Source organism: Apium graveolens, chromosome 9 (assembly GCF_009905375.1).
Source record: "Apium graveolens cultivar Ventura chromosome 9, ASM990537v1, whole genome shotgun sequence".
NCBI classification, from domain to species: domain Eukaryota; kingdom Viridiplantae; phylum Streptophyta; class Magnoliopsida; order Apiales; family Apiaceae; genus Apium; species Apium graveolens.
Window position 1 is genome coordinate 62,256,253 of NC_133655.1, and position 25,848 is coordinate 62,282,100.

Consider the following 25,848-nt stretch of genomic DNA (forward strand, 5'->3'; position numbering starts at 1 on the left):
GGAATGCTTCATTACAATCTTAAGTTGGTGTTTTGGACTCAAGTTATTGGTATTTTTTATGTCTTTTTATGTTTTTGCATTACAGGCATTAGTTGGATGAATAAATGAGCTTTTCAAGGAAATATGCTGAAAGGAGATCAGATTCTGAAGCCTAGGGCATGTTCATGTTGATGAGCATCTCGATAGCTTCGTGTGGACTATTGGATCGCCAAATTCTAACAGACGTAACTCAAGCTACAGAAGAAGCAAAGAACTGAAAAAAAACCCAGAAGCATGGCGCACCCGCGCAGGAAGTGGGGCGGTCGCGCCAGGTTGACAGAAGATGCGCACGCCCACGCGGAAGAGGGGGCATCCGTGCCAGAAGCCTGAGCCAGAATCCTGGTTTGACTTGAATTTGATGATTTTGAGGGCCCAGGTCATCCAGAAGCATATATAAGCCAATAATAATTCATTTTTAATAACAAGGAGACCAGGGAGAGCAATACGAAGACCTAGAGAGCACTAGACAGCTACGGAGAAGACTTTTTTATTCTTCAATATAGTTGATACTCTGGATGCTTATTTTCGATTTGTCTTTGAACCCTAGTACTCTTATCTTGTTTATTATCATGTTTTCATTGGAACCCATGGTGATAATGAGTTTGATTATGAACTAATCGTTGTCATGGGATTCTAACGGATTTATTTATGGATTTCAATAGTTAATTTATTTATAATCCTTTGTGTGTGGTAATTTATGATTTCCTAGTTTGGTTTTGCTTATTCGTCTTTAATGTGTAGCTAACATCTAAGATTGTTTGTTAATCTCTATTAAAGTGAAAGTGAATATAGAGGTTTAAACTTGCCATGCTAGCATAGGTTTATGTATGAATTGATATGCATAATTTGTGGGTAATTTTAACCATCTTATTCACCCTATGTAATCAAGATAGATAACTTGCTCTTAAACCATTATGTTTTCAATCTTTATAGACATATAGGGACTAATCATAATTGTTGTCTATTCAACTTTTATCTTAATTATGGATGTTTGATAATAGGGTATACGTATAACGAAAGTTAGCGTATACTAGTTTCGTGTTATCTGATTAGTTGTCATCACCATCGCTTGTTAGGGTAAAAGAACATAAACTTTGAATGAAGTATTTAATGAAGTTAGAATCCCATATTTATTCTCATATAAGTAATTCAATCTTAATTCTCTTAGTTAATGTTATTTAGTATAATCTCTTAGTTAAATCAAAACTCAATTTGTTATTTGTCTTAGCATTGAACGATAACCATACATTGTTGCATAAGTGCATAATCTGAACTTAACCTAAACCAATCCATGTGGGAACGAACTTGACTTATATCTTATACTACTTGTGATCGCGTACTCTTGCGTGTATTTTTGCATTAGAATTACAGCGAACAAGGAGAATCTTTCATCATAAAGATGCTTCGCAAATTTGTTACGCTCAATAGGATTCCCCTTCATGAAACATGCTTATGTGCTGGAACGCATCAAGATGGAAAGTACTCGGTTGCTCATCCGCCCTTTCGCTCTGCATGCTCTTCAGACTGTTAGAACAATGATTAATAGAGTAAGGGGAAACAAAAGCTATACCTTGCAGAGAGCAAATTGTAGCGCTCTTGTGCATAGCCTCTCTCATGGAAAGGGAAGATTTTCTAGGACCTTAACCTTGAGACATCTTCGAAGGACTTGAGAGAAGTTGGGAGCTTCTGAAAAGCTTGAGAGAATTTGAGAAGGTTGAAAATGAAAGTGTGAATGAAAATGAACACTTCTCCTTTTTTATAGGAAAAAAGCTACCTGCTACAGCAGGTCTTAACAATTCACGGTTCGCGTTAGCAGGTACCTCTTGAAAAAAAACATCGGAAAATGGTGGAGAAAATGATCAAAAAATGGAAGAAAGGACATAATAATTTAAGAACGATGTAGAGCATCGCTTATCGTATTAGTCCTCCGAGAAAAGCCTGGTTGAGGCTAAACACAAGTCGTTAATCTTAACTGATGGTTGATTACACCAATCACCATGATTAGTAAAGCCTATAAAGATCATAACAAGATTAGGTTCTTAGCTGAACAATTTCCATGAAGAACAGAGTATTCACGAGCAAGAACAGAATGTTCTCCTCATGGCTGATCAGACTACCCTGCATGAGGCCCAAAGGCCTTCCAAGAGGAGGCCTGGCCGACCAGGCTACAAGTAGAACCATTTAGGCCGACCAGGACCCTATGTAGGACATACCTGAGGTCTTATGAAGGTTTCCGGTGGCCCTCCTGTAAAATTTTTTGAAAATTCATAAAAAGGTTAATCACCAATGGAAACAAGTTTTATAAAGACTAGGACGTCCACGAGAACGAGTTCCATAAACATCAGAGTGTCAGTGAGAACAAGTTCCGTGAAGCCTGGAGTTTTCATGGAAATAAGTTTCGTAAAGAGTAGAGCGTTCACCATAGCAAGTTCTGAGAACTTTTCCTCCCGACCAACCAGACTACCCTGAGAGTGGCCCCAAGACCTACCAAGAGCAGGCCTGGCCGACCAGGCTACAAATGGAGCCATTTTGGTCGACCAGGAGGCTCTGTAGGATAGACTTGAGGACTTATGAAGTTGTTCCTGAGGCCCTCCTGTGAAATTTCTTGGAAAGGATAACTCTCAGTGGAAACAAGTTTCGTGAAGACTAGAAGTCTACGAGAACAAGTTCGTTGGAGTACAGGCTCTCTTGTAAAACAAGTTCGTTGGAGTACAGAACATCTTATAAAACAATTTTGTTGGAGTACAGAACATCCTGTAAAACAATTTTGTTGGAGTACAGGACATCCTGTAGAACAAGTTTTATAGAGTATATAACGTTTAGTAGAACGAGTACAAAACGTTAAGTAGAATGAGTACAGAACATTCACTGAAATAAGGATAGAGGAACCACAAGGGCTCTAGGACCACTATGAGATTAATTCCATGGATGATCAAGAACAAGAAGAGCTTAACAGAATACATGAAGGGCTTGAGTCCGGACAGAAGGTTCCGCAAAAAAAAATTGGGACAACCACCCCTGGCTAGCAGAGGACAAAAGGTTCTTCCCCTAGCCGACCAGACTTGGTCGAGAAGAATACATGGGGGCCTTGGGGCCAAGCAAGACCTCCTGTAGGCTGGTCTAGGGGTCCTGCAAAATTCCGGTGACCCCCAGTGATTTTTTTTGAAAAAATGGGGGAAGATTAAAAAAACTTATTTTTTTTAAAAATTTTAGGCTTTTAAGATTAGCCCATATTAGGGCCGATTAGTGAGATTTAGCCCCGATTAGGGCCGATTAGTGTATATTACACGTAATTAACCCGAATTAAGCGGAATTAAACACTTGTGTGATGAAATTTGCCCCGATTATGGTCGTTTAACCTATTTACTCATGTGATTAGTGAAAATTATGGATAATTAGTGTCTTATGCATACTAATTAGTCCTGATTATCCCCGATTAGGGAAGATTAGCCTTGATTAAGGCCAATTAACGCATTCTAGCTTAAAATTAGGCTCATTTGAGCCTAGTTAGCAGTTTATACACAGAAATTAGCCCCGATTAGGGCCGATTAGCCCGATTAGGGCCTGTTAGCAGCTTTCACCCTGTAATTAACCTTGACAAAGGTGAAGGGGTGACAAGTGCTCGCTTTTTAGTCCCGATTAGGATCGTTTAGTGTTCAACACTATCCAATTAGCATGTGCAAAGGCCTTAAATGTGTATACTCACAGTATATAAGTCATTATAAACATGTAGATCGCTCCACACTTTACGATAAAATGGTGATACCTATGAAGGACCAATACCCATAAAGGGCCAATACCTGAGAAGGGCCAAAAGTACCCCGAGTGGCGAAAAGACCATTATAACTTCCACAAACACTCGATCAGTATTCCCGGAAGTTGGGAGCAAATGATATGGATAGAAAACATATCCTAATGACACATTAATTACACTTGGGATTCTTGACTAAGGTCTAGTACATACCTGTCTAGTCTAAGCTCATAGCAGAATCAAGACGGCCCATGTAGTCAAGGCCCACCAGCAGAGGTCGTCAAGGACCACGAACATGAGTTGTTCACGGGCTAGGCCCAATAAGGCTGAAAGAGCAGAGACATGTCCAAAATAGACTCAAAGCCCTATAAAAAAAGGTTCTGGAGTTTCTTCCCTTATGGGACTCCTAATTACCATCTAAGTTGGAGACTTGTCCACCAAGTCTCCCAACACAAGTCTAACCCTAGACTCACCTCTATATAAAGGGCTCTACTCCTCAACCTAGAACTACGTTTTTGGCTTGATTCTCTATTACACAGAGATACGTAGGCATCTTGCAAGGATTGGTTGTCCCGAACGCGGGAGTAACCATTAAAGCTTGAAGCTTACAAACCCTAGTATTAATTACTAACGCATTCTAATTTTTATTCCACAACAACTCTCTCGGAATTTCTACATGAAAATGGTTTTACTAGAGGTGTTATAAATAAAATTCGGTTTCCTGGAATGCATAAAACTGATATGATATTAGTGCAAGTATATGTTGATGACATTATATTTAGCTCTTCTAATGATGATCTTTGCAAGAGATCTTTTAAGTCAATGCAGAGTAAATATGAAATGAGCCTGATGGGAGAGTTGAACTACTTTCTGGGACTACAGATGAGTCAAAGGAAAGATGGTATAATCATTTTTCAATCCAAGTATATCATAGAACTTCTCAAAAAGTACAATCTGGAAGATTCAACTCCGGTAAAGATTCTAATGCCAACAGTTTCTAAGCTTGAACATGACAAAACCGGTAAGAAGGTTGACATCACAAGCTATAGATGTATGATAGGCTGATTATTATATCTTATAATAAGTAGGCCAGGTATTATGTTTGCAACATGCTTATGTGCTAGATTTCAAGATAACTCTAAAAAGTCTCATCTTATAGCTGTTAAACGGATTTTTAGGTATCTTAAAGGATCTCCAAATCTTGGTATTTGGTACCCTAAAGGTATATGTTTTGACCTTGTTGTCTATATAAATTCAGATTTTGTAGGTTGTAAGATTGATCAGAAAAGTACTTCAAGAAGCTGTGAGTTTCTTGGAAGAAGATTGGTATCCTGGCATAGTAAGAAGCAGCACTCAGTATCCACATCAACTGCTAAAGTTGAATACATAGTTGCTGGAAGCTGTTATGCATCTTGTGGATGAGGAACCAACTCCGGGATTATGGTATGTTGATGTCAAAGATTCCAATATTCTGCTACAACACTAGTGCCATAACAATATTTAACAACCCAGTTCACCACTCGAGAACAAAGCACATTGATATCAGGTATCACTTTATCAGAGAGCATGTCACAAATGGCACTGTGGAATTATATTTTGTACCCACAGAGGATCAAATTGCTGATATTTTCACAAAATGACTTGATAAATATACTTTCTCTAAGCTGGTTAGTGAACTTGGAATGTTAAATCTTTCTAATTGAGCAAATTAGAAATCAATAACTGCATTTTGCTTTAAATAAATTCACTTGTTAATTAATGTCAATATTTTTAGGATATGTGAATTTATTTATCATTATTTATTTCTTGTAATTCAAATACTTTTGTTCTTGTATCTAGTTGATAAATATTTGAGCATATTTATATTGTCAAAATATTTGAAAATAATTTAATAATTATTGATTAAATAATGAGTAAAATAAGTGCAGCATAATTTTGATACAAAAAAATTATGGTATTATCAATTTAAATGATAATTATTTTAATTTTATAAGCAAAGTTGTGATTTATTGATTCTAGTGGACTTTAAATTATTTCATATTTAAAAGGGTTCACCAAAATTAAAATTAAATAAACAGCATAAGTTTGTTCCCAACAAAAATATGATATAATCAATTTAATGATAATTATTGTATGTTTGAGAATAAAATTATGATATTATAATTCTAGTGAATTTTTAAATCATTCTATATTTTAAAAGATGCACTGAAATTAATAATAAGAAGCATAATTTTTACTTGTGATATTCCTAGAAATGATTCTCAGTGTTCAGTTGTAAAGAGGATCTATATAGGGGCAAGGGGCAAGTACTTAGAATTATTGTAAGTACTTCCACTATTAGATCTAGTATTCGTAACTTAGAGCAGTGTTTAAGTCTCCAAATATGCGCAACTGGAAAGTTCTTTATAGTCTCAACTGAGTATCATAGTATTTTTTTAAGTCTGAGATGCAGCCTTTGGTACTCGCAAGTGACTATACTCTAGATTATTTCTAAGTAAAAGAATTACCACTATTGTCGCAAGTAGAATATCCCATGGTCGCAACTTAGAAAACTTTCTAAATTAAATGGCACAAGGACTACCCTTTAGTCGCAACTTAAGGGATCAATCCCCGTGAAAGTAGAAAATTCCCATGTGATCGCAACTAAGCCCTTAGAATTAATTTTTTTTTATTGTGTATATATTCAAATTTTCAGTTTTATTTTACATGTATATACACACAGAGCTTGTAAAGACGCAATTGCGACTAAGGTCATAATTTTAATTTAAACATATCAAACAAAATACTGCCAAAATTTGTAACAACAACGGATAATTGTAGCCCAGAACATTATCTTTTGGTTGATCTAAAAATCTCCTGACTTCATCAAGTTTTTGGATGAATCAAATTTTACAGTTAGTTTACATCTAAGGCATTGTTTGGCTATTGTGTGGTTTAATTATTTGCATTATAATTGAACACTTGCATTAGGGTTTTGAGTTGTTAATTTGTTCCATAAGAGTTTTTGTGTGTTTTTAATTCAAGATTTAAATTCAGTGCATAATTTAATTTGTTTTAAAATCAAAATTTTATTCTCATTTTTAATTAAATGGCGAATAATATTAAGATTCCAAAAATAAATTTTGTTTCGATTATAAAATGCGATCCAATACGTATTTTTGAAAAATGGATAGATTTTCTGAACGAACACTCAATTATACGTTATGCATTAATTACTAACGTCAAAATGAATGTTGAGCTTTTAGATATGTTCACACAACAACTGAAGACACATTGGACGATAATCAACTTGGTTTCTCTACTTAATTGGTGACGAAACAATCAGAATCACTGAGGATGATTTAAATGAACATCTCCAACTTCCTCGTGATCATTTTGATGAATTACCAAAAAGATGGTAACCTCACGTTTTACTTTGCTACCAATAAGAACCCAATCTCACTGACAGATCACATTAGAGATTACTTTGCTACCATTGCTCTGCAACCTGAAGCTGCACATCAAGTTAAAGCATGTATAAGTCACCAAAGTGCTCACCAAAGTGATCCACAACCTGAAAATGAAGCTCAACCAATGGAAATTAATCATGATCTTATTTTTACTGAACTACAAAAAGAATCTGTTCCAGAATAATTAGAAGCAGATGTCTATCGACCATACTTCTCAGGTATGAATGTATCTTCATAAAGTCAAACATTTGAAGACTTTCCTGATTTAACAAACATTGAATCAATATGGATGACTTTCACACACAGATCCTTGAGGATCATGTTAGTATAAAAAGAAGTGAATTTGTTTTCCCGCAAATTCATAACAACCCTATAGAGCCTATACAACAATCTTAAAATCTCGTAACAAAATCCCTAGAGTAAAAGGATCCACTAAGTGAAGAGGGAGAAACTGCACTTGATGTTGTAATATCCCGTATTTTCAGAAGTAATTATTATTATTATTTGAATGATTTTATGTGATTATTTCAAATCAGAGGGAATAAAATTATGGATATTTTATTCCTCTTTGATGAGTTCGTGTTTTTAAATTATTAATGTGTTAATTGATAATTATTGTATTGATCCATATCTTTAATGTAAAAGTATTTTATTTCTTTTACTATTTACAAAGTTTATTTGAAAGCCAATCGTTTATCGATATCGACAAGTTGAGTTTGTTCTAAAATATTAGGAATTGAGTGAATATTTTATTCGCGTAAAATATATTTGGTTTTATTCAGGTTCGCCCTCGTAGCGGGTGAATTGTGAAATATTCAAAAATAGTATATAACAGCTATTTTGCTACGTGTTCAATGAATTATTATGTGTTTATTATTATTTAAAATATGTTGGCAACGATTTATTATCCGATGGATTTATATGTGGTTCCATTAAGACCAAAGTATTTTCCGGATACTTGGTACGTGTTAAAAATATATTTATATAAATTATACATAATTTAGACGTGCGTCAAAGTGCGTTTATCACGTGGTACCCATTTTATATCGTTATGCGTGTATTTGCATATTTTATATTTGTTTTCGGGGTTTACTGTTAATTTAGAAAATATTTCCGTTTATTAAAAATGATCGGACCGGTATCCAACGGGGATGTCAAAGCCTATAAAATTTGTATTTTCATTTTTAGAAAATCATGGAACTTTCAAATATTTTATGTTTTCGTATTTTATGTTTTTGTATTTATTGGATAAAATATTATTCCCCGTTATTTATTAATTCGGGGCTAATTATTTTTATTTAATGATATAATTAGGCCCCAAATAATTTTAGGGGATATATATTATAATTATAAATAATTTTCAGATTTATGAATATTTAGAAAAATTAGATATTTATTTTTTATTTTTCATAAAAAAAATCCTCTAAAATTCGTTCTTCGTGTTCTTGAGAATCAAACTCAAATTTTAAGGTGATTCTGGCCTCAGATTTTGAAGTTCTAGTAAGCGTTTTGAAGCTCTTGTGATGTTCTTACTTAATCTATCATCAAATGATTGGTAATTTTCCAATTCAAATTTTTAGGGTTTATGTTAAAATTTGGGGGTTTATTATATAATGATTTTCTTTTTCTTTTGATGATATAAATAGCTTTATATGATAATTTAAAATCGGATCATGTATAGTTGTTTAATTTCCAAAATAGCTAAGTCGAGTTTCGAGTTTTAACCATTTTTAATTTTCATTTTTAAGTTTATTTTTTAATTGTTTGATGGTAAGAATGATTGTATTAGGTTATATATATTTAGAGCTTTGTTTTGAGATATATATCATTGTGTTTGGTTTGGATTTGACTGGAATCGAGTTTTTGCCGGAATTTTCTTCAACCTCGCTGGTTTTCATGCCTTTTTAGTCGGAGATCGTGAATAAACAAGAGATTGATGTAGTTGTCGGCTTAAACGAACTGCTGGTAGTATGTAGAAAGATTGTGGGCTTAAAAACCAGAGATACCCGAGTGTTTTGGGCACAAATCGGGGTCCTCGAAATCCAGGGACTTCACCGGAATCTTGGAAGATCCGGATGGTTCTTGGTTGTTCATCCCAACCCATTTACCCGGTTCTTGGTTGATTTATTTATTTATAATTTATTTTAATTAATTATTTATTCATTTGATTGATCTATTAATTTATTTAATCGATTAATTTTATTTATAAATAGTTAAATAAAATGTAATTATTTATAATTAAGCCACATTCTAAAATTATTTTGAGCTTCTAAAAATATATATTAAGGTATTGAATAATTAATTAATATTATTATTAATTGAATTATTCATATTTTATTTGTAGAAAATAGATCGTTTATCCGTTTAATACGAAACAAACATGTATAGACTCTAAAAAATATTCAGCTTCTATTAAAAATATTTTCAAGACATAAATTATTTTGTTTTGAAAGGTCGCTTGTTTTTCAAACGGATCCAAGTCGTGTATATATTGAAAAGTCATATGTTGACTCATTTTAAACATGTCGATTTGAATATTTTGACGAATTGAGTCATGTATTATATGAATTATGTGATACGTGAATTATGTATTTACATGCTATGTGGATAACATATGTATGTGGGTCAAGATTCTCATGTTTAACTATTTTCTTTATGTGCGGACTATCGTATGGGTAGACGATAGAGTTTTGATGCGTAGTTTGTCGGATAATTATCGCGTAAACAATTAAAGTGTTATTTTTAACTATAGATGCAGATTGTTTGAGACGATCAGGACCAGACTTTGGATAAATAGTGAAATGGAATGGGAATGTATATCAGGCTTCTAGCAATCGCAGGTGCAGCTCAATAAATTTTTGGAATAGAAAGAAAATGAAGTCATGAGATGTCAGACTGAGATGATTGTGTGTTTGCGAGTGTGCTTAACTGCTAAAAACCAAAGGCAAGTATTTTTGACCTATTCTACTTTCAGAATAGATAAATGTTTTACATATCGCTGAATTAAATTCTGATTATGCAAGTACTCTTCTGCTATTCTATGTTTGGAATGGTTAAGTGTTTTTACTTATCCAAACAGTGGATTTATATATGTTTTATACTCTGAGAAAAATGATTTTGTTATGAGTATTCCTGCGCAAGTTGTGATGCCTTCCCAACCCGGGTCAGAAGTTTGGGATTCACAATACACATACAATATATAAACCTGTATAAAAAATAATATAAGCAATGACCATTCTTTACACAACCATGGATCGCAACAGATTGAAGTATGAAAAAAAGCCACATCCTTAACTTTTATTATATCGTACCAAATCACAACTAGTTTAACTTACAACTAATAGTGAAATTATTCTTACAATCTTGCATAACTCAACCACAATATAAGGCTCATGCTAGCTCGATCCAACTCAACCTAGAATCCTAGCTCGCACACTGGACTGGGAAACCTCGCTATCAAGCATTTCATTTTTAACCGTAAAAAACATAAACCGATTCGCAAGAGCGAGCTCACTACCTTAGCAAGTCATAATAACAATAATTGAGGTTAAACGATGGTCAATTGAGATGATTCAGAGGAATCAAGTTTCATGTCAAAAAATTATTAGAATTGGATATTCATTTTAAATTATAAAACCAAGGTTAGGCTGCTGATTAGTTACGCACTAACCCCGAGAAAGGCAGACGGCTCTGCTTTATAAACTGGATCCAAGGCATGAATTGGCCTAATACGACCACGAATCTGGTTTGACCACGAATATGGTCCACATAAAGAAAAATATCCAATTCTAAAACAATTTCATATGATAAATATTGTAATTCACGAAACAGAATCATAATTAACATTGATAAAACATTTATCTCAGATCATAAAGTAATTCATGAGTGTCGCTAGGGTATATCAAGGTATATATATGAAGAACGGCTTCAAGCCTGTTGAAGAATCAGGTATCTGATGAACAACGGTTCAATGATAATACAAGGTGTAGATCTTTGATGTCATAGGGTATTATAGGGTATATAAGTTTCTGTATGCTCAAGTAATTCTGTTTTAGTATTTGGTATATGGTGTATATATATTTGTGGAGTTGTAATGTATTTGTATAGTCTAATATCTGGGAAATCAACATTTGGTGGTTTATAATGAATAAATCTTATAGCTCAAGTTCAATAATGTGATCAGGGTTCAAGGTTGAATAATTTAAAGCACTTACAATATAAAACAAGAGTATATTGAATACTACCAACATGTTATGAGAAAGTTCATAAATATTTGCAATATATCTCGAGGAAGGTTCAGAAGTACTTGCCTTATCATAGATGATTTCCAACTTTACCTGTACTCGTCTAATAGTTCTACTCAACAACCACTTTCCTTCTTTTTCTATGCCTCGCTTCTACTCACTAATCACTTGCTTTCTTCTTGTACACCTCGCTTACTCTTCTAGGCGTCAAATTATCTATCAATATTCAATCTCATATTATTCTAATTGTCACATAGACACCATAAGCTTTGATCTACCCTTCGTTTCACCCAAATCTGATTTACGGATTGAAAGTTATGACCAAAACAGTCAAGTAATACAGACATAGACATATAACACATTAATCAGATAGCACATAGCACATAGCTTGCAAGGTATTCGATAAAAATAATCTTTCAAAGAAGATTCGGGGTTAAATGATTTTCCAGATATTTAATATGGATTTTTAAACATTTTTTTCGGAATTAAAACGGGTCGATAAATCATTTATAAATAAAAAATAAAGTTCAAATACCCTAATATGACTTTAAAATCATTTCATAATAATTATCGAGCTTTGAAAACAATTTAAAATAATATTTTAAAACTCGAAACTTTTTTTCAGAATTTTTAAATCAAAAGAAATAATAAAATCTAATTAAATAATCAATTAAAATTGTTAATAATCAATTAAAATTTAAATTAATTGACCAAATAAATAATTAATTATCAACTAAAATCAATTAAATAAATAATTCAGATTTATTTTTGAATTAAAAGCAATTTTCAGAATTAAAAATATTAATTTTTGGAATTTTAAATAATTAAAATCAATTTCTGAAAATAATTATAAATAGAAATATAATTTTTAAAAAGTTTTAAAACAGAAATCCATAATTTGAATTTTTATAAACTACATTATATTTATTGAAAGAAAAGAGAAAGAAAGGAGACCAAACTGTAAGTTTGGCATCTCCTTCCCCCTTCCCCGGCTCCGGTGGTCGGACTTCATGGCTGTCGCCATGGAGCTTTTCCGACGAGTGGTACTTGCCCAGAACGGGTTCAAATTCACAGGGAACGGCCTACTAGCTTCCAGGAACTCATTCTTGCAATCGATTTTATCAAAAATGTTAGATCAAAAATCCCGTCGCCGCCGTCCTCACTTTTCTAGCCAACAACAACTAGTTATCCTTTGTTCAATTCATTTATACCAATCAATAGCTTGTTCAACGATCTATCTAATGACATAAACAAATTAAACTAATAACCATCATAGCAAAAATGCCTAATTTCTAATTAAGAACATTCATACTAAATTCAAACCCTAATTTAACTATTTCGAAAATCAAACCCAATTTTCTATATGTTATTGAACTCCAAATTCAACATATGATCTACCAAAATGATCAGAATCAAATTATCTACAACATGCAATTATCAAATCATACAAACAACATCAAAATCAAAAATTCATAATTAATCCCAAAATAATTTGAATTTAAATAGAATTAAGAAAATTACCAGTTGATTCTGCAGTAGTATGGATAGTAGAATCTGGTAGTAATCTTCAATACCTTTGTTTTGGTTACTTGTACTCCAAAACCGGATATCGATAACACCTTCAAATCTTAGTTTGATTCTCAAGAACACTATGAATTTAGGGGTTTTCTTTGAAAATTTATATATTTTACTATTTGCAAATGATTATCTATACAAAATAAAATAAGGTAAGGGCTATTTATATTTACAGAATATTAGTACCCCGTTGGATCATATCGGATATAAAATAGAATACTTAATTGATAAAATAAATCCAATTCGGTACCAAATTTGGGATAATTATCAAAACCAATCTTTTTGTAAATACGGTCTTGGTCTCAGCACTTTGGTTATACGAATTACGGTAAGATAATATAATAGTTTAATCAAAATATCCCGTTTTTCAAAAATACGGGTTTTATCGATTTAAGGAAACGAATATTGTATTAAAAAAATTGCGCCGAGACCCGCACAGGTAAAACCGTACTCCGGATTGAAAAAGTCAAAACATGGAAAATGCTCGGAATATTCCAATTAGTTTAGAAATGAGTTTTCGTGAGACTTCCGGGTTGTAAAAACGTAAAAATGATTGAAATCGGCCGATTCCGGTTTATACAAAATAATTTATAATTACTCAGAAAAAATAACTTATTAAATCCATAAATCCTTTATAAAATCATATAACAACATAAAAATTAATAAAAAAATATCAAAATTATCTATACTTTATTTTGGACATTTAAAAATTAAAATACTCAAATTTTATCACATTTAAATATCCAAACACCAATACCAATCAACAAAAAATTCACCAAAATTCACATAATAATCACATGATATTTATTTATTGATAAAAATAATTACACGTCATATCCCGGATATTACATCCTTCCCCCTTGAAAGGATTCTGTCCCTAGAATCACTTAAGCAATGACTAAGGGTGCTATTTCACGCATATCACTTTCTAACTCCCATTTTGACTTTTCAACCGTTGGGTTTCTCCACAATACTTTTACTAACTTTGCATCTTCATTCCTTAAAACTTTCTCTCTCTTTTCTATGATCTCTATTGGATTCTCAACATAGGACAACTCTGCCTGAAGTTCTATCGGCTCATATTCTATCGCATTCCTAGAATTCTGGATTATACTTTTTAAACATTGCCACATGTAAAACATTATAAATATGTTCCATATGTGGGGGTAATGCCATTTCATAAGCTACCTTACCGACATGTTTTAAAATTTCAAAAAGGTCTAACGTATCTAGGACTCAGCTTTCCTTTCTTTCTGATCCTGGATGATCTCTTTCATGGTGACACTTTTAACAAGACTAAATCTCCTTCTTCAAACTCCATGTTCTTTCTAGCTTGATATGCATATATCCTTTGACGATCCTATGATGTACTTAACCTTTTCTAAATAATCTTGACAACTTCCTTCATATGTTGTACCAACTTTAGTCCAAGTATCTCACGTTTTCCAACTTCATCTCAATTTCTTCTAAAATCAATGGCACAAACACATAACATATCTTCAATTGTCCAGATCGTTCTTTCGCTTTGTCCGTCAGTCTGTGGATGATAAGTTGTACACATATTCAACTTAGTTCCTCAAACATTCTTGAAAATGTTTCTAGAACCTTGAATTAAATCTTGAATCTTGGTCAAAGACAATTGACACGGGGACTTTATGACGAGCTACTATCTCCTTCAATTATATATGAACCAACTTGTCCAATGAAAATCTTTCATTAAATCCATAAATCATGTATAAAATCATATAACAACATATAAATTAATAGAAAATATTAAAATTATCTATACTTTATTTTGGACATATAAAAATTAAAATACTCAAATTTTATCACATATAAATATCCAAACACAAATACCAATCAACAGATCATTCACAAAAATTCACATAATAATCACAAAATATTTATTTATTGATAAAAATAATGACACATCATATCCCGGATATTACACAAGTGAAGGGGGAATAAAATTTATAAGGGTGTCGATTTTTATGACCCCTTTCAATAAAAGGTTTTAAGATTGGATGGTTGCGTAAAAGGCCGAGGCGGTGGTCCAGTGTCAGCCATGTATTATACTTGATTATAATACCTTGATAGGCCAATGTGTGCCTTGGTTGACCCTTTGTTTAGTTGGCTATGCTTTGGCATACCGGTGTTGCTCCGCGGCTGATCAACGACGACAACACACCGTCGTTGAGGATTCCAATCTAAATTGCTATATTATTTTTTATAATCATATAATAAATGATTTATCAAGTACTTCTATTTTGGATAAAATATGAGAGACAGTTTTGATTCGGTTTCTAACTGATGTTGATATTTGATTTCCTGTTAGTATCAAAAGTGGTATTGATATATATGATTGATGTTGATTTCAATACTTCAGTACCAGTATGTTGTGAGCATCTAAGATTAGTATTGATATCTAGTTTGATGTTGACGTCAAAATGGGTATTAATATTAATAGTGTGATTTTCAATAAATTTAAGATTCAGATTTTAATTGTTGTTTCATATTGATTTGGTTGTAATATGCCTGTTAGTATACAACACAAAGTGATTTGGAAAAGATAATCATTTTTCTTTAACTGATTTCCAATGTGGATGATTGACCAGGTTCTTATTGAGATTTAAAATGTGGTTAAAGCCTTTGTTGCTCAATTCTTAGATAGGTTTAAAGAAAAAGTGTTGCAGTTTATCAAAATCACTTTAAGGTTATTAAAGTGAAGTTTTTGGTTTTATTTAAGAAACTTGCAATTGTTTTGAAGCTTTGTAATTATGCTTTTAATATACTTTTTGAGCATTTCTTTCGCTCATACTTTCCTATTTTTAAATTTAACCTTCCACTGAAGATTAACTTGAGTTGTTTAGCCTTGTAATTCGAGAAAGGCATACAAGGATGAATCTAAAAAGATGGTTGGTCTAGGGTTTGCGGAACTAGTGTAAGTTCTATTGTGTAAAGTCATTTTCTATATATTATAGTTGTGTTATCATTTAATTGGGCCTAGTATACTTCTTTTCGAAGTTATAGTGGCAGGTTGAGTTTTGAGATTAGAAATTGTTAAGAAGAGTTTTAAAAGAAAGTGAAAATTTATTTATGGAAGTTTGGAAATTCTTGTTTCTAGAGCTGTAACCTGAAAAGATCTTGGATTAGTTGGGGTCGGAATTTATGTATTTTAATTGCTGAGCGATTGTTGGCACTTGCTTATTTATTAAATAGGTTATTTTATTTTTAAGATTTCATTGTGATGACCAAATCCTCTGATCCCGAATTTGGGGGCGTTACAGGTTGGTATCAGAGCAGAGGTTATAGCAAACTAGAAACGAGAGTATGTAGGAGTGTATATAGTTATGTAAGGACGCCTGAACTCTTATCGAGTTCATGTTGGACTATTGGAAATAATACCTGATATGGATATAAAATACATCCTAAGGAGATATTAAATGTCACATTAATTACGCTTGGGCTTCTTATCCAAAGCCCAATACAGACCAGGCTGGTCTAAGCTCATAGCAAACTCAAGACGGCCCAAACAGTCAAGGCCCATTAGCAGAGGTCATCAAGGTCCATGAACACGAGTTGTTCATGGGCTAGGCCCGATATGGATAAAAGAGTAGAGACATATGTCCAAAATGAACACACACTCCTACAAGGAAGGCTCCCGAATTCCTTGCCTTACAAGAGTCCCAATTACCCGGAATCTGGGGAAGATCCGGTCAGCTCCTGGTTGTTCTCCCCGACCCATTTACCCGGTTCCTGACCCGAAATTAGACCTGAGTTTGATCTTAGAAACCCCAATCCCTAATCTAAAATTTGTTTCTGGATTTTTGGTTTAAAAATATTTCAAAAATCTTATCTTAGTTCCAAAATTGATTTTAAATCTCAAAAAATAATTTGGTTAATTATTTTAATAATTAACTGAATTATTTTAATTCCAAAAAATTTTATTATTTTATTATTTTTGAAAATTATATTTTGATAAAATATTTAAAATTTGTTTTAATTAATTATTTATTCATTTAATTGATTAATTTTATTTATAAATAGTTAAATAAAATGTAATTATTTATAATTAAGCTACATTCTAAAATTATTTTGAACTTTTAAAAATATATATTAAGGTATTGAATAATAAATTAATATTATTATTAATTCAATTATTCTTATTTTATTCGTAGAAAATACTTTTGAGACATAAGTTCTTTTGCTTTGAAAGGTCGCTTGTTTTGTAAATGGTTTCGAGTCGCGTATTTATTGAAAAGTCATATTTCGACTCATTTTCAGTTTTAAACATGTCGAGTCAAATATTTTGACGAACTGAGTCATGTATTATATGAAATATGTGATACATAAATTATGTGTTTACGTGCAATATGAATTACGTGTGTACGTGAGTTGGATGAGCATTATTGCTCACTCTTGCTTTCTTTTAAATGTCACAACACAACAGATAACCAGCATGCCAGTGAGATACCTAGTCGACTGCAATGGCGAGGACAAGTCCTTGCAGCATTACTTTAGTAAAGCCAGAACATTAAGATAGGCTTCAGATAATTATAAGATTATTGTAACTTCATGTAGAGGTTACGAATAATAGTTTAAGATCCTCTAAAGTATATTTGAGTTGTAATAAAAGATGATACTTGTTGTACATCATTTCTAAGGCTATAACTTTTGTATGTGTGTGAGATAAATTGGGGTTTGTTGGATAATTAAATCAATACATTTTATACATGATCGAAGGATGGCATGATGACCCAAATTCCTGACCCCGGATTTGGGGGCGTTATATTATCTGTCCAGAAATTAGGTTCAGAAACTAGCATTAGTGTAACCGTTTACAACAAATTCTGTATCTTCTCTATACACCAAAAATAAATCTTTGGTCCTCTTTAAGTACTTAAGAATATTCTAGACAACTATCCAGCCACCCTCACCTAAATTAGACTGGTAACTGCTCGTCATGCTCAAAGCATACGAAACATCAGGAAAAGTACATATCATTGCCCACATTACAGATCCAATTGTTGAAGCATATGGAACTTTCTCAAACGGACTTTATCATTTAGTGATTTAGGGTGCAATTATCCTTTGAGATCACTATCCCATGAGACATTGAAACATATCATTTCTTTGCCTCCGACATCCTAAAATGATGTAATACTTTATCAATGTATATACTCTGACTAGGTCAATTAATTTTCTCAATCTATCTCTATAGATCATGATTTAACACCCCACTCCAACAAGTAGCGGCTACACAATCCAAGGCTTATTTATTAATGGAAAGTAAAAACAAGCTAAATATAATTTATTAAACTAAAAAAGTTTAAAATCTTTAAAATAAAACATGATATATCATTATTTTAAAATAGAAGTTCTATAAAAAGATCTAAAATAATAGGGAATAAAACATGTCCTTGACTTTATTTTCAACTAGATAAATAAGCTAAAATTTGGGTCGCACTCATCACACCCCCACTTTACCCATGACTACCTATGGAAAGAAATAAATACGAGTGAGTCAAATGCTAGTAAGAATATCTCATTAAAATGTAAAACAAATGAATACATTTGATATAAACAATTAGCCAAGAAAAGCAGTAATATGACAGTATATATTTAGAGTCAAGGAAACAAACTAATCCGACAAATCAAAGAAATGGCTAAGAACAATTAAGGTGGGTACTAATAAGGGCATCTTATAAAACCTCTGCTCGCTTGTAAACATCAAGCAAAGTACAGTGAAAAAAATTTCTTCTCCGGTTATTCACACAAAGGATAAAATGAAATGTTTAAACATTTCCACAAATAAACAAAATGATCATGATCTTAATCATGCCTGATACCCCAAAGATATGCTCGTATACTCACAGCACTAATACGAGTTAGTACTAAGAGCACCAAAGACTACAAAAACTCCATATGTATTGTCTGTGATTTACCCACACAGATAAGCTTAAGAGCTCATAATAAAAGGTTACAAAGGGTTGCTAACAGTACTGAAAATAAGAGCTCATAATATAATGATCTATCTCTTGGAAATTCAAAGTTAAATGACCTCAGGACTGCCATCTATCAGAATGATGAATCAACAGATGAACTGAAAGAACACAAATAGAGGATGCAATGGTATTTGGATGTAATGGAAGAAAGTCTGTTGAGGAAGTTTCTTGAAGATTTTCTAGACTGTATTAGAGTACAGAATGAAGAGTGAAGTCTGATATTCACTAAAGTAAGAATGAATATGTTTACTTGATTTTCACATTTAGATAGTTCTGACATCATCAATTAAAACTTGTATATATTTTCATAATGCACAAGTTGAGGGAGATTAATAGATATAATTGATGATATCAGACAAAAACTATCAGAAGTTCTTATGAGGACTTATATCATTATTGTCTGAAGAGTGATGTCATCAGTACTTATATCAGTACTTGATGATCAGCAGATGATGTCATCAGGATTTGTCACATCAGTAGATATTTGAGAAGGAAAAGGAAAGCAGAAATTCAAGGCGTTGAAGGACTTTATCTTAGAAGCAATCTTACATGGATATGTAATAGGTTTCCTTATTATTATAGAATAGGATTCCTTATTGATTGTGTAACTGTGCTCTATATAAAGCACATTTAGGTTTATGCTATATGCATTGCGAACATTGTTATCTCATTCACATAACCTAGCAGTCCCAAGGGTAAATATTCATCCTTTGAGAGAGTACTTTTGTAATCAGTTTTTATCTATTAATATAAAAACTGTTGATTATGTTAAAGCTTTATCAAATTTTTTGCATAAACTGTATTCACCCCCCCCTCTACAGTTGATTACGGACCTAACAATCCAACACAAGTTATAATTATACATAATTTGATTCCCAAAAGCTGAATGCCTAAACTTCAGATAGATCTACCTTTGTAGTAATGGCAGCTAAGATGTAACACCCCCAAATCCGGGGTCGGGGATCCAGGTTGTCACGAGTTCCATTTCCCTTAATAATACTTAATCTTAATAATCAACCAACTACTACGTACTGTGACCCCACAATATACACATACACCACAAGTTATAGTCTCAGAGATGGATATCCAAAAATAACATAAGTCATTTTATTCCATAATTATAAGCCATTACACCTCAAAGGGTTTCTGAATAAATTTACATATTCTTTGCCATTATTACAATTCATAAATGTACATAAGTCTGGCACATCAAAAGTTGAAAGCCTAGCCTATTGGTAGTTCCTACCTCAGCTACAACGGCATCAACGCCTACAGGAAACTGTGGAACATTTCCTAACCGCTCACGAATTGGGAGCTTGATCCTATTCATCTTGTCTATCTGTTGTTGTGTGATGAAAGAAGAAAGAAAGGGTGAGAAACAAGCCCACCAAAATAATATGTATAATCATTTACAATATATGAGCATTCTCATAGCACTCATTAAAGTCTTGGTCAAAAAGAAATGAACCAAGTTTGATCTCTTAACGCGACCAAGTCATAAAATATTCAGTATATATGTACATATACTTTTCAAAATCTTGGAAGTCCTCTTCCATGCATAATAAACACAGAATTCCATTTTATAAGTGTATAAAAATATCATTGCAAGGTGATCTCATATATCTAACCTTGTCTCAACGTTTTTGTGAAAATCTTTGTCATGCATAATATAATCATTAACCAGATATAAGTTGGAAAGATGAAGTTACAAGATACTCCAATATACTTATATCTTTTCCGAATACTACTTGAACTACCACCTTTCAAGGTATAATCAGTTTCAAAAGTTCATCACATAGATGAGACTACAAGAAAAGACTTGGATAGATTCAATCTTTGAATATCATTATAAATAATGAAGTTACGAGATACTTCATTAAGTCCCGATATATATATACACCTATATATATACATTTCATACACTCCTTGAGAACCTCTGTTATGAAAATTATAAATAGAGTTGCAATATCCAATGAATTTGGAAAGGAGAAAACCTTGGCATAAACCTGATACCAATAAATAACCTTTTCTACTAGTAGATGGACGAATTCCCCACTGGTCATCACCCTGGCCGCATTAGGACCTATGCTGGACTACCACTCAGCCACTTACGCATTGATGGACTCCCACTGAGCTACTTACACTTTCATGGACGCCCACTGAGCCCATGTTGCTTATGCCGACTCAAATAAATGGACTTACTTCCCGAATGTTGGGCAAGTAATCAAGACGTTTTCTGAAAACAACAGCCTTGTTGCGAATATAAAATGCACCACAGAGCCGGATCCCTCAGGTTTTGAGCGAGTATTTAAATCCCCTTTGAAAGGAAGATCTTAAATATAAAAATGAGTTTTGGGATCCGCTTTAACTTTTAAAAATCATTTTGAAGACTCGAAAATATTTTTAAGAATGTTTGGAGTAATGCTGATTTAATGAAATAAATCAGTCCCGGTATATTAGAAAATATCTGAATATTATTATTTAAATAATATTCCCATAAAGGATAATCTCTATATAAATAATTGAAGTAGAAGTTTTAAAACTCATACTTGAAATGAATAATAAATAACCAAAGATATACTTATACGAAAGTACGATCTTTATTTGAATAATCAAAAATAAGTTTGATTATCGAACATTATTCTTTAATAAAATAAAGAATATTACTTAATGAATAAGCGGAGTCATAAGTCCTCGAATGAATATTCAAAATAATATTCATTAAATAAAATAAACGGAGACCTAAGTCCTCGAATGAATATTCAAAATAATATTCATTAAATAAAATAAACGGAGTCATAAGTCCTCGAATGAATATTCAAAATAATATTCATTAAATAAAACAAAGTTATCGAATAAACCTTATTCGATTAATAATTTTGAAAACTATATTTATATATATATATATAAATATAAATATATATATATATATATATTATACTCGGGAACATCGACTCCCGGTTTAGCAATATGTTCACATTTGTGTCCCCTATACTAAGGGTATACGCAACTACTGCTTATCTCTAGCATAGGTATTATGCAACTTATAAGCAATCGAATCAACAATTAGATATCAAGATTACAAAACAGACATGCATATATACCATATCAGCATGCTCCAATATATCGCAAGATTTGCTAATAACAATCATGCACTTATCACAAGATAATGCATATACATATATACATCACAACAACAGTATAACGGGTAGAAAACTTGCCTGAGTGCTCCCGGATAGACTTAAGCTTAGAGTGGGTCTGATAACCTATGAAAAACAACATAAGTCGGAATTAAACCCCGGTCGCTTAAGAAACTAGACTTTAACCAATTGAACCTTAATGTTCGCTTATGGTCACTCCTACGCTTAACGAATCACATAAGTCGTTCGAGTACCTCGGCTCCACTATTTTTAATAAATTAACCATTAAGAATTTTAAGGCGATTCTTTCGCGAGTACCCTACCAACTGCCTAATCCACTTTACATAATTTTTTCATACTCTAATTAGTCATTTAAGGGCCTTAACCAAGGTTTCAAAGTAAGGCGATGGGTAATGGTTCGTTCGCGAAATGCCGTTACCTAAAACGGTCATTTCTCCTAGACCGTACATCGGATTCAAACGAACCACATATCAAAACGAAGCTCATAACATGAACTATCTAAAAATGGCAACGGTCAAAACCTAACAGTGAGTTCACGGGTCCTGATGTTAAGAACAAAATCAGTCTAAGGTAAATCGGGCATTACAACGGCTATGTTTACGCGATTACCAAATTTGTACCACTCCAAATCAATCCACAATCAACCCACAATCATTACTACAACCAAATCCATCTATACTCTACTAAAACAGCCCCAAAATCTCAAGATTTCCAATTTATACTACTCTCAATCATGAACTAAAAGCTTATACTTAAGTTCATTAATCAATAATCAAGATTTACAACTCCATACTCATTATAAATCCAACCCAACTCTAAATATACATGGATCATACTTCCCCAGAACTAAACCAAGCATAAAAAGCTCTAAATAATCAAAAGTAGGGCTAGGGTATGAGATTATACCTTCCTTGTTGAGTAGGAGTAACTAAGGAGCTTGAAACAACCCTTGGAAATCCTTACTAAAGCTTTATCTAAATAAAAACACAAGATCAAAATTTCAAGTTCTTGAAAATACTATTCACTCTCTTCTTCCATGAATTATTGGAAGAGATTGTGAAGGAAATGGAAGCTTAGATTCATAGGATATCTATATCTATGTACAAGGAACCTTGGATAATTACTTCACTAATTATCAAAGCTTGGAACTTGAATTTGGATTTTCTTTTCTTTGAAAAAGAAGAAGGGCCGAGAGCTTTGTTCTTGAGGAACAAAGTGAGCTTCTTGATTTTTTTTTTGTGTTATGATAATTGTTGGCTTGGTTGCTTCCTTTTTGGTTTGTTAATTAAATTGTTACCATGGTAAAAATTGTGTGGCTTGTAATCAACCAACAAATCCTTCCCATTTTGTCACGCTTATGTCATCCACTTATGTCATCTTCCCACACTTGTCTTCTTCTTGTTGGTGTGATGACATCATCATCCACTAACCTCTTTGATTAACTCCTAATTACTTGGCTAATGATCACTGATCTGTTATACGGTTCGCTTAACTTTCGTTCTTGTTTATCGTTTGAGGGATCATACCCAGGATCTTATTACTTGGGTTCCCTTAACCTTTCTCAATACATTATATTCCTTTTATGATCCTCTCTTATAATCTTTGAATTTAAATCATTTTTATCATGTTACCTTATACTCAACTCTTTCTGTATCTGGTGGATTTTCGGAAAAAATCAAAGTGTTCGAATTTGGATTCTGACGATCTTTACATACACTTATATAACATATAGAGTACTAATAAGATCTCAGAATATCAATAAAAGAACCCCTACAAAGGGTGGCATGAAAAGTTTTCTTATTCAGCATAATCAGCAAAATCACTATTCATAAGGGTTACAAAAAGTCTAAATTTTTGGGGTTATTACATAAGATATCAGCGGGTAGACGCGGGAGGCTTTCCACGCTCTTGCATTGGGTCTGCTTGAGTCTGGCCCTCCTTCCTAACTGTTGTTGTGTGATGAATAAATGAAGCAAGGGTGAGCAAAATAGCTCACCAAGATAACATATATACTATGATTAATAATGCAAGTATCTCAATCGATTACTTACTAAAAATCTTTATGTGTAAGATAATTATTTACTAGATATAAGATTAAAAAGATAAAGTTATAGAAATACTCCAATATACCTATATTTGTTCCGAATATTACTTGAACTACCACTGTTCAAAGTATAATTAGTTTCAGAAGTTCATTATATAGATGAGGGTACAAGATAAAGCTTATATAAGATCAATCTTTGAAATATCATTTAAAAAATGAAGTTACGTGATACTTCATTTAAAACATTATTTTGAACAATTTACCCTGCCAACATTCATCAGTCACCCAGTTCGTAGCTTTCCAATCAGGGTGTTCTCAATAATGTTACAGAAAATATCAAAACTGGATGATGAACCAATACTGAAGTTTTTTGTGCTAGGAATTCAACCCACGATGATCAGTGGCTATTGAACAACCCACAAATATCTATATGTAGAGGATAACAGTCGAATTTACTTGTCGACCAAATGCTGGACTCCTAAGGAATGAACCACCATAGCAAAACTTCCAGGAGCATTAGGCCCAATAATAAAATAAGGATGGGCCCGCGCCACTAGTCCACTTACGCCACTCCTAGATCAGATGAAATCCATGACTCTGAAATGTAAAGTTCGTATCCTCTATTCTCAAGTAGAAACTTGTTGACCGGACTTCACCAAGAAGTCCTATCTAGTTAGAAGAAAGAAAATTCACCAATATTTCACAAGCAATGTTTGTTAATGGATTAAACTTGTTCCATGTATTACTTCCCAAATGTTGGGTAAGTAATCGGGACTCTCTTTATCCACCTAGCAACTTTGTTGCAAAGATAAAGATATCCCCTTTTTCTTGAGCCAGATTCCCTATATTTCAAGCGAGTATTTAAATCCCCTTTAAAGGAAATATTTAAATTTGAAATCGGTTTTGGGGTCCGCTCTAGCTTTAAAAATCATTTTGAAGATTTGAAAATATTTTAAAAATGTTTGAGGTAAAGATGATTTAAAAAGATAAACTAGTTTCAATATATTAGAAGAATATTTAAAAATTATTCTTTAAATAATATTCAAATAAAGAAATAGCTTTTATAAAACAACTGAAGTAAAAGTTTTGAAAATATTACTTGAAACGAATAAAATTAAAAAAAGGTATACTTCTACGAAGGTAAAATCTTTATTTGGATAATCAAAAATAAAGTTTGATTATTATTCAAATCTATCGAATATACCTTATTCGATTAATAGTTATAGAAAACTATAAATATAAACACTCGGGACATGTTATTCCCAAACAATCTAACAATATAATTACAGAAGGGGGATTGAATGTAATTCTTGGTTTCTTTCTGAAAAATAAGAAAATTCTTTCCCAAAATATTTCAATGTTTGAATATGCAAGTGTGCGGAATGAAATATAGATGTATTCAAGACACAAAGTAATTAAACACAAGGATTTAAAAACTTTCTAGTGGATTAATCTTTTCCACCATAGATATATATTGATTTGAGAACTATGTGATGCAAGAATGCACACAGCTGCTTACAATGAATTTACCATTCTATTGGTTCATCCTTGGGAATGATTGGATCACCATGAAAGTTCAC